This window comes from Thamnophis elegans, chromosome 3 (assembly GCF_009769535.1).
Source record: "Thamnophis elegans isolate rThaEle1 chromosome 3, rThaEle1.pri, whole genome shotgun sequence".
Classification (NCBI taxonomy): Eukaryota; Metazoa; Chordata; class Lepidosauria; order Squamata; family Colubridae; genus Thamnophis; species Thamnophis elegans.
This window is the reverse complement of record NC_045543.1, coordinates 117805269-117815921: the sequence shown is the minus strand read 5'-3', so window position 1 is coordinate 117815921 and position 10653 is coordinate 117805269.

The following is a 10653-nucleotide window of genomic DNA, read 5'->3' as shown; positions in this document are numbered from 1 at the left end:
ATCTATCTATCTATTAATGTTTAATTTATATTATTTAATTGTTATAAGCCATCCAGAATCACTTCCAGTGAAATGGATAGCTATATAAATTGGATAAATAATAACCAAGATCCCAGTGCTACTTACCTAATATCATAATTGAGCAGTTACAGTTTATCAGTCCAAATTATCTCACAGAGTTATGGTTGTGAAAAAAATAGGAGCATGCTCTATGTATGTCATAATGAATGGTGGTATACAAACCTAATAAAAGGGGATGGGCTATATCATTGGTAAGTGCCCTGCTTCTCTTGAATAATTTTGTTATTTTTAACCATCTGATTTTATACTGTAGGTTTCTTTTCTTTTTCTCAGATGGGAAGAGTTAGAACTCTGGGGATAAGTCTCTAGCCTTCTGCCCGGAAGGAAATGATGAAACTACTAAAGATGGACTATTTACTGTCTACCTGAAGAACAAAGTGAAAAATAAAATATATTTAATTAAAAAAAAAGATTTAAAACTTTAGAGGACACCATCTCTTCCTCCACAATGAATCTCCAGCTAGAAGTGGCTTAGAAAGTATTATCCAGTGGATTGGAAGGAAATTTAGTGTGTAAGCTTTGTTTCCTTACTGTTCAAATCATTAGAGCCATCTTTGAGAGACAAATTATCTGAGAAAGATTGTAGATGGTTTTATTTGTAATACTCCTGAGTCTCAAAAGTGGCTGCCTGTGAGTTTCTAAGAGGCCACCTTTACAAATTCTTCAAATGTCAGCTCTCACTTTTCAGAGTGTACCAGATAAGCAAGTTCTTTTGCAGATTGATATGAGTCTTATCAACAAAAGCCAGGAGCTGGACAGATGAGGGATAAACAGACCTCTAAGATGTTCAGCACAATTCACTGATTCTGCTATCAGAAACAATCCTCCTCATACCTAAACAACAATATCTCTCAGCAGTGAGGTGAAATTGTTCCTTGCTAAGTTTCAAATGGTTTTCAAGGACAAAACGCAAACACCCAACTCCTGTTACAGGCAGAGTTAAGACTACAATAATCTAGAACAGAGAGTGTTTGACCTTGAAGATAAGTTTAAATTGTCAGCAGACTTAATAGGAAGTATGGCTATTTTAGAACAGCTGCTCCAGCTGGAAAGAGGGCATGTTACTGGGAAGGTCAATTTCACAAAATAATTCACAAATGTAGCAAGGGGGAAGAGAAGGGAGAGCAGCAAAGTCCAGATGCCTGAAGGAAGTCTCTCTTGATACAAGAAGCCATAGAATGAGTAAAAAGGTTTTTTATGCTTTACAGAACATTCAAAGCAATTAATATTTTTTCTACAAGGTTAAGCATAGAAGGCAAGGATGACTTTTTTTTTAAAAAAAGATGGTAGTTCCAGATCCAACTTTGTCACTCCAGATGTCTACTGGAAACCTGAGGCAAGAAGATTGAATCTTATGTTCTGCAAAGGGCACTCAACAAAGTATATTTTCTACTCTTGTCTAGGAGTCTCACTGCAATCACTCTATCCAAGGTTCAAGGAACATTGCCTACTCTGGGTATTGGGCCACATAGTGAGTCTCCCCAGAATCAAGCAGAAGTAGGGAAATTTCACACTCTTTCAGATCCAAAGAGCCAAGAACGACACTTCTGAGTAGTTCCTTTAATGTTGTTTGCAAAAAGCAATTATATGCAATAACTACAGGCAGTACTCTGAATTGCTAGAGAGGATCCATCTTTGCCCTCTTCTTACCTACAAGTCATTCCTACTCCCCACTGTCTCTTTGCCTTCTGGGAAGGAGCCCCTCCCTTTTGTGATTCTGACTACATTCCATCACACCCCTTTACAGAATTGACATCTTCAGAACATCTGTAAGTCCCCAAAACCAGAGAGTGTGGCATTCGTTCAAACCTTCATCTCTTGGAATATTTCAGGCTGGGCAGCAAATACAAAGGACCCATTCCTTTTAAAATTTGATATCTTTTTTTTTGCGGGGGGAGGAGATTTGGGCTTCATTTACCTTGGAGTTTAATGAATTTTGTATTAAGTCTTTGTATTATGGCAACACCTGGTAAGGTTGTGGGGAAATCTGAAAGAGATCTTTTTTAGCACAGGTTGGCATTTTAGAATGTCTCCCTGCCACTACAGTCCTTGGTAACAACTTCTTTACTGGGTCTCAGAAAGTTTGAAATTGTCCACATTAATATACAACACCCCCCCCCCCCAGTTAGGACTCAGATAAAAACCAGCTAGGAGTGCATTGAAAATGAAAGGTAAATGCCCTAAACCTTATCCTATGTCATCGTATTTGTTGTTGTTAGTTGCGAAGTCATGTCTGACCCATTGCGACCCCATGGACAACATTCCTCCAGACCTTCCTGTCCTCTACCATCCCCTAGAGTCCATTTAAGCTCATGCCTACTGCTTCAGTGACTCCATCCAGCCACCTCATTCTCTGTCGTCCCCTGCTTCTTTTGCCTTCTATCTTTCCCAGAATTAGGCTCTTCTCCAGTGAGTCCTTTCTTCTCATTAGGTGGCCAAAGTATTTGAGTTTCAACTTCAGGATCTGGCCTTCTAAAGAGCAGTCAGGGTTGATCTCCTCTAGGAATGACTGGTTTGATCATTTTGCAATCCAAGGGACTTGCAGGAGTCTTCTCCAGCACCATAGTTCAAAGGCCACAATTCTTTGGCGCTCAGCCTTCCTTATGGTCCAACTTTCACAGCCATACATTGCAACTGGGAAAACCATAGCCTTGACTATACTCACTTTTGTTTGCAGGGTGATGTCTCTGCTTTTTAGTTTGCTGTCTAGATTTGCCATAGCTTCCCTCCACAGGAGCAATCATATGTCAATCATATACAAGGAGATTTTAATGCCAGGATAGACCCTGATGGCCATTCCTAAAACCAACAATTTTAAAGTCATTATGTTGAAGACATTCTAGAGAAAAACTTGAATACAAGGGAAACAAAATCAAAAGTGCAACCTGGCAGGGGTTTTCTGTCGAACAGATGGCCATGAACCTGGATTTATGTATCCTCAATGACTACACAGTTGGGGACCAACCTGCAAAATATATTTATAATCTCTCAGCCTCATTCTTGATGAGCCTCCCTCTTTCAATGTTAACTGTGTTATTTTGCAATGCATTTGGCAGAATTGAGAGAAATGATGCCCCAACTTAGGAGAACATGAATACTGTGGTTCAAATCAGATGGCATAAAAGAAGCACTCATGCTTCTAAATGTTGCCATTCACGTTAAATATTCATTCACACCTAACAGCAAAAATAATGATAACAGAAAGGGTATTTAGGGATTTAAAGGTTTGTTTTTTTGCTTCTCCAAATCAGTCTTGACTCCTGGCAATTGCCTGACCACTCCTTGATATTTTGGGGGCAAGATTTTCAGAATTGGTTTGCTAAAGCCTTCCTCCTAGGGCTAGGAGAGGCCCAAGGTCAGTAAGGTGAATTTGTGCCTAAAGCATTGTGGCTCAGGACCACAATCTCTGGGTTTGTAGCCTGGTGCCTTAACTGCTACATCAAACAGGTTCTCATTTAGGAGAATAAGATACGCTCGTTAGTATTTGGAAGTTCATATTTATCAAAGAAAAGAACAATCGTTATAATCCAGGCTGTAGGGAGTAAGCATGATTTGGTTAAGACAGAGTGGGCCTGGCCAGCTTAAAAGGAAATATAATGTATGCTGCATAAATAGTTTATAAACAAAATCCCTTGAAGACCCTGGTATCAGGACCTATTGAATTTGAAAATAAAATGTAAATCCCTTCTAAGAAAAAAAGAAACCCCACTAAGAAACTATGGCTAATGGTGACCTAATCCATTAAGGAATGAAAATCTTGTCTCTCTTTGGAGTTACATATAAAGCTGGGTAAATCTCCAGTAAAATTAGCCAATCAGGTTCTGCTTTAAGCACAAGTTCGGAGTTTCACAGTCTACACTAAGCACAAGTTAGGACTTCCACATCAGAAGCCATAACCCAAGAAGGTTAGGGAAAATAGCTAATGTGACATAGGGGTCAACTTCTGCACTATTTTCCCACATCCGTTCCCTACCCCTCCTTCAGAATTTGGCACCACTCCACCGGTGGAAGGTGAACATTTATTTCCCTGATTTAAAGGGAGAGTATAAGAGAAAAATGCTTGCAAATTTAGAATATCAATCAATTAGAACATTTCCCTGTAAAAAGCTTTCCTTGTAGCCATTATAAGAACTGAAAAAGAACGTAATGTTACTTGCATGCAAATTTCTTTAACAGAATATTTCCTTTGATAATTTGAGGAACTAAGCCTTTTAAATCTGGCCAGCTTTATCACCCTGGGATTTCTAAAATAATACATAAAGGGATCAGCTGGTCTTGTATTAAATAATAAGCAGAAAGCAGCTCCACGTGGAATCAGATGTTTTGGGACCTTAATTCATAGAATTCCCAGCCAATGGCCATTATGGCTATGAGAATATTTGGAACTGGAGTTCTCATGCCTCTAGAAGGCACTTTAGAAAGGCAAATTAAGTGAAAAATGATACACACGTCTGTGAAAAAGAATAAGATCAATCCAGAAATACTCTTTGATCACCCAGTTTGGTTTGAGGCAAACCACCTCTCCCCACTGTACTTTTTGAGGGCTGAGGGCTCATTCATGTTTAAGCTATTGTGAAAATTTCCAGGTTACAAAATGCCAAAATGTTACACTTTCAGTACAGATGACTTTCAAGTTACGACCACAATTGCTACCACACGATATAAATAGGTGAGTCATGCCTTATTGTATGACCTTTTTGCCATAGTCATGATGTCAGGGTTCCAAGTAACACTCCCATTGGAGGTGTTACTTAGAACTCTGACACATGAAGTAAATGACTTAACGGCAGTACTAAAATCACAGTAATTGATAGTGATGCACATGGTCATTAATGAATCTGGCTTCCCCCATTGGCTTTGCTTGTCAGAAGCCAGCTGGGAAGGTCAGAAATGGTGATTATGTGACCCTGTAATCCTCATACATTCATGCTGATTGCAAAGGCCCCAAATTTTGAACATGTGACCACAGGACACAGTGATGGTCATAAATGTGAGGGCTATCCCTAAATTACTTTTTTTCTGCACAGTTGTAACCAAATGAATGGTTGTAAATTGAGAACTATCTGTTTTACAGTTAGCAGAGACTTTTCAATAAAATCAGAACTTATTTACTTACTTTATTTATTTGGCTATATATGGTTAGATGCACAAGGAATTTGTCTCCTGTAGAGAAGCATTCAGTGTACTTGCAAAACAACAAACAACCACAACAACAATAAGTGCACAGCTATTAAAAAGGAGAAGAAAGAATAATAAAAGGAATAAATACTGCAGCCACACCCTATGCATAATATTATCTGCGGGTTAATATACCGACTAGACAAAAAAACATAGTAGTAGTCACTGTATTTTGTCAGCTGTGAGAATTAGATGCTCAGAAGAGTGATGGCATGAGGGAAGAAACTACCTCTGTGTATCTAGTTGCCTTGGCAAACAATGCCCACGCCAGATATCACGGTTGTAGAGGGACAAAGCATAAAATTTATTAATATCACTGTACCAGGAGATGCCAGAGTCAAAGAAAAAGAACTAGAAAAAATCCCGAAATATCATGACCTGGCCATCGAAACTACACAGCTATGGGTGAAACATATAACAGTGATACCCATTGTCATTGGGTACTTGGTACCATGTCCAAAAATTTTATAATATATGTCAACAAATTGCAGCTTCCTGCAATAACACCAGCAGAACTGCAAAAAACAGCGCTGCTCGGAACATTGTATATTTTAAGAAGGTACTTGGTTGATACCTAGGATGCTGGCAGCAAAACCGTATCAACCATTAGCATCAGTCAATGGTATTTGTGATGGATTTTTGAACATTCAGTTGACTGAGTTTCATGTTTAATGAATAAAGTAAATAATAATAAGTGTACAGCTATTAAAAGGGAGAAGTAAAATAATAAAAGGAAAAAATTACTGCAGCCACACCTTATGCGTATATTATCTGTGGGTTAATATACCCACTAGACAAATATAATAGTAGTCATTGTATTTTGTCAGCTGTGAGAATTAGGAGTTCAGCAGAGTGATGGCACAAGGGAAGAAACTACCTCTGTGTATCTAGTTGCCTTGGCAAACAATGCCCTATGGTGCCAATTCTCAACTGAGTTGCTGCCTTCAAAACTGGATTGCTTCCCTAACATAATAAGGGTCCTTACTTCTTTGCAGATAGCTAGATAATACACACTAACTGAAAATATGAAATTATGGGGAATGGGAAGAACTACTTATTCTATTTTGTTTGGAGTGGTGGGAAGATATTTTTTATTACTCCAGAGAATGTGACACAATTTGAATACCATCTTTAAAACACATTTATTGGTCAGTTTGGTGAAGAACCAAATCTGTTTATGGTGTTGTCTTTCAGCATGTTCAGGCTGGCTGAAGTAAGATGAACAAACACATAACACAAGTTTGTACGAGATTAGAAAGAGAAAATAGAATGAAAAGCATTGTACCTCTAATGTATTTAAGTACCCTTTCCTCAAATTATCCAAGATTTTATTTTTGTGGTACTGTATCTTGTTCATTGTCCATTAGTAGCTGGTGAATTAATTGGCCTTTATTAAAGTTTAATGTTAGCTTCTTCAGGCCATCCCAGTCTTTGAATTCTTAGATCAATGTTTCTCAGCCTGGGCAACTTTAAGTTGTGTGGATTTCAAATCCAGAATTCCCCATCTGGCATTGGACTTCAATTCTGAGAGTTAAAGGTGCCAAGACTGAGAAAGCTGCCTCAGACAATTCCTTAAGTACATCAAAAATCTCATTCCTACATCCTCCTGACAGGTATTAAAATAAAGGTCTACCAGAAAGGACCATGTTGGCCTGGGTTTTTTAAATTCCATCTAATCTCAGCTATCTGTCACGTTGGAGGGCTTCAAAATCACGGTTTCCATATAACAGAACACTGTAGGTTATTTAAATGTGTTTTGTTAAGTAGATTTAAATTGTTTGTAATATGAATGTGAAGGCCTTCAAGTCATCTTGAATGAAAGGGACCTGTAATTGTAGGCATTCAGTGGGTGGCTCCTCTCCTTGGGAACAGCTTGTCTCCTGAGAGAAGCATGTGGAGTGGAATGTGTGGATGACCTTAGGAACACAAGGAAGAGAGCTGCTTAGAAAATGATTAGGCAAGAGAGGCGGAAGCTCCCAGTGGTTTAACATTCAGAGAAAAAAAAATCTGAAGAAGCCCAGCCTAATGGATCAAGCAGTTACAAGAAGTTTATTTTTCATATTAGCAAGATTACATTAACGCAGTGTTTCTCAACCTTGGCGACTTTAAGTCCTGTGGACTTCAACTCAGAACCCCCCAGCCAGCAGAGCTGGCTGGGGAATTCTGGGAGTTGAAGTCCATAGGACTTAAAGTCGCTAAGGTCGAGAAACACTGTGTTAATGTAATCTTATAATAAAGAAGAATTAGTCCATCTAGCCATGTCTTTTTTCTGGTTTACCTGACAAATGGCCCTGACACTCTCATGGTCTTCTGTAAACAGATGAAAACACTTTGGGTCTTGGGTGCCATATCAAATATTTCAGCTTATTTTTAGCATCTGTTTGGAAAAAGATGTGTTTTCTATGTTATTTTTAAGTAATCATAATTCTGACATTTATATTGTATTTTTGCATTACAAGTTTTGTAAGCTGCCCAGACCCCTTTAGGTTTCAGGTGGCAGAGAAATCACATAAATAAAAAAATCCTCAACCCTTAATGAAGGTTTACAAATCACACCTGTTGCACTGACAAAACTCATTATACTCAAACAAACCACAAAGCCAATGCAAAGGCAGCTTTACGTTATGGTGAAGCATAAACTACTCAGCCTTGCCTAGCAAACCTTGTTATGGCTTAGTGTGATACACAAAACCTGAAAAAAATGGCAGAGATGGCAATGATTTTATGCATTAGAACTGATTTCTGTTAATAGTTTACTGTCACACAAAAATAAAATCAGTTTTTAAAAAGCGACTGCCCGGGCTCACAGAAATTAAATCAAATGCTTACACTAAATAACTGAATATGCTGCTTATTTTAATTGAATCTCTACAAACTAATTCTCTTCCTCCGCCCCCAACACAGAACCTTCTAGAAAACCTATATATGATGCAAGGCATTTAAAAGGAAGGATAGTGAAGTGATTTCTTCCAGTTGCTTATTTTCCTTCTCTTTTCTTTTCTTTCTCAGCTACACTTGTAAGTAGCCCTTTATAAAAATCCTGAAGCAGAATCTTCAAAAAATTAAACTGTATATGGTTGCTAGGTATGATTGGTAGATGAAAAAGAGAGAAGTGAGGTGGGAGAAGCAATGAAATGTAGCAAGAACAGGGAGTAATGCAAAAACCTTCATGCCTATTTGCTGAATAATCCATTTCTCATAAAAGAATTCATTCTAAAGAGAAATGTGCATGGCCACAGCAGAAAGAAACCGAAAAGAGCAAAGAGCGTTCAAATGTTTTAAAAATTACTGGGGACTTGAGTTACGACCACCATTGAGCCCAAAATTTCTGTTGCTAAGTGAGATATTTGTTAAGTGAATTTTGCTCCATTTTACTTTTCTTGTCACAGATGTTAAATGAATCACTGCTGCTGTTCAGTTAGTAACTTAGTTGTTAAGTGAATCTGACTTCCCCATAGACTTTGCTTGATAGAAGGTCACAAAAGGTGATCACATGACTCTGAGACACTGCAATAGTCATAAACATGAATCAGTTGCCAGATGTCAGAATTTTGATCATGCTGTAATAGTCATAAGTGTGAAAAACAGTTATGTCAGTTTTTTCAGTGCCATTGTAACATTGAATGGTCAATAAATGGACTGTTGTAAGTTGAGGATTACCTGTATTTGGGAGCATTTTCATAGTACGGTATTTTGGGATGTCATCGGTACCCAAATTTATAGTTCTATTTGCTTTGTTTTTGCCTGTTCTTGCCCTAACATTTTGGTCATTCTACCCAGATTACAGTTGCCACCGAGGAGGTGTGCTTCTACTATTTGCTACACCGTTGGAATAAAACAGCTTTGTTTAACTGAAAAACAAAAATTACAGCTGACGGAATGAAATAATAAAACCCAACCCATATGATAGGTTGAGTTAGTTGGAATCAAAAAACTAAAAAATATTATGCAACTTAATATGCAGATATTTCCACTTCGTTTTAGACCTTTAGATTTGGTAGCTGTAAATAAGGAACTGTCTTATCCAAAAACAAAATGCACAGGTACAACATATGTGGTTCCTTGCTCAATAGTAGAAACTGCGAGAGGGGTATTGGAGTCCTAGTGGACAACCATTTAAATATGAGCCAGCAATGTGCAGCAGCTGCCAAAAAAGCCAATCCAGATCTAGGCTGCATAAACAGAGGGATAGACTCAAGATCACGTGAAGCGTTAATACCACTTTACAATGCCTTGGTAAGGCCACACTTGGAATACTGCATTCAGTTTTGGTCGCCATGATGTAGAAAAGATGTGGAGACTCTAGAAAGAGTGCAGAGAAGAGCAACAAAGATTATTAGGGTATGAAGAACGGTTGCAGGAAGTGGTTATGTCTAGTTTAATGAAAAGAAGGACTAGGGGAGACATGATAGCAGTGTTCCAATATCTCAGGAGTTGCCACAAAGAAGAGGGAGTCAAGCTATTCTCCAAGGCACCTGAGGGCAGAACAGAAGCAATAGGTGGAAACCAATCAAGGAGAAAAGCAATCTAGAACTAAGGAGAAATTTCCTGACAGAACAATTAATCAGTGGAACAACTTGCCTCTAGAAATTGTAAATGCTCCAACACTGGAAGTTATTAAGAGGAGATTGGATAACTATTTATCTGAAGTGGTGTAGGGTTTCCTGCCTAGGCAGGGGGTTCGGCTAGAAGACCTCCACAGTCCAATCCAACTCTGTTATTCTATTCTATTCTATTCTATTCTGTTCTGTTCTGTTCTGTTCTGTTCTGTTCTATTCTATCTATTCATTCTATTCTATTCTATTCTATTCTATTCATTCTATTCTATTCTACTCTACCTCCCTGTCTCGCTTTTTGAACTGCATGGTGGAAACAGAATTTGATGTAACAAGATTTGCAATTATAAAACAGCATCTCCAGAGGGAGAGACTTAATTGTTAATTCTGAGGATGTCTCTGGATGTCAATCCCTCAATGTGTAAGTGCATTACTGTATTAATTCATTTTTTTCAAATTGCCCAATAATAAGCACAAGTCAGATGATGTATTTTTTTGCACAACTACTTTAAGGCATTAAATTGTGTGCATAATTTGTTGTTTAGGAACTAAAAAAAAACGCAGAGATATTAAAAATACCTAGAGTTGGGTTCTCAAACTAATAGCCCTTTATGCATCAAAATCATTGGAATGGAAGGAATGCAAAAAAATATATATGTCTAATTATGTCCCTCTTGTTCTAATGTCCCCACTACAGATGAGGCAAATAGAGGGAAACCATTGTAGGAAGGAGAATACCAAGCTGGAAGGGACCTTGGAGCTTTTCTAATCCAACCCCTGCTCAATCAAGAGACTCTATATCATTGGCTGTCCAATCTCTTCTTAAAAACCTCCAGTG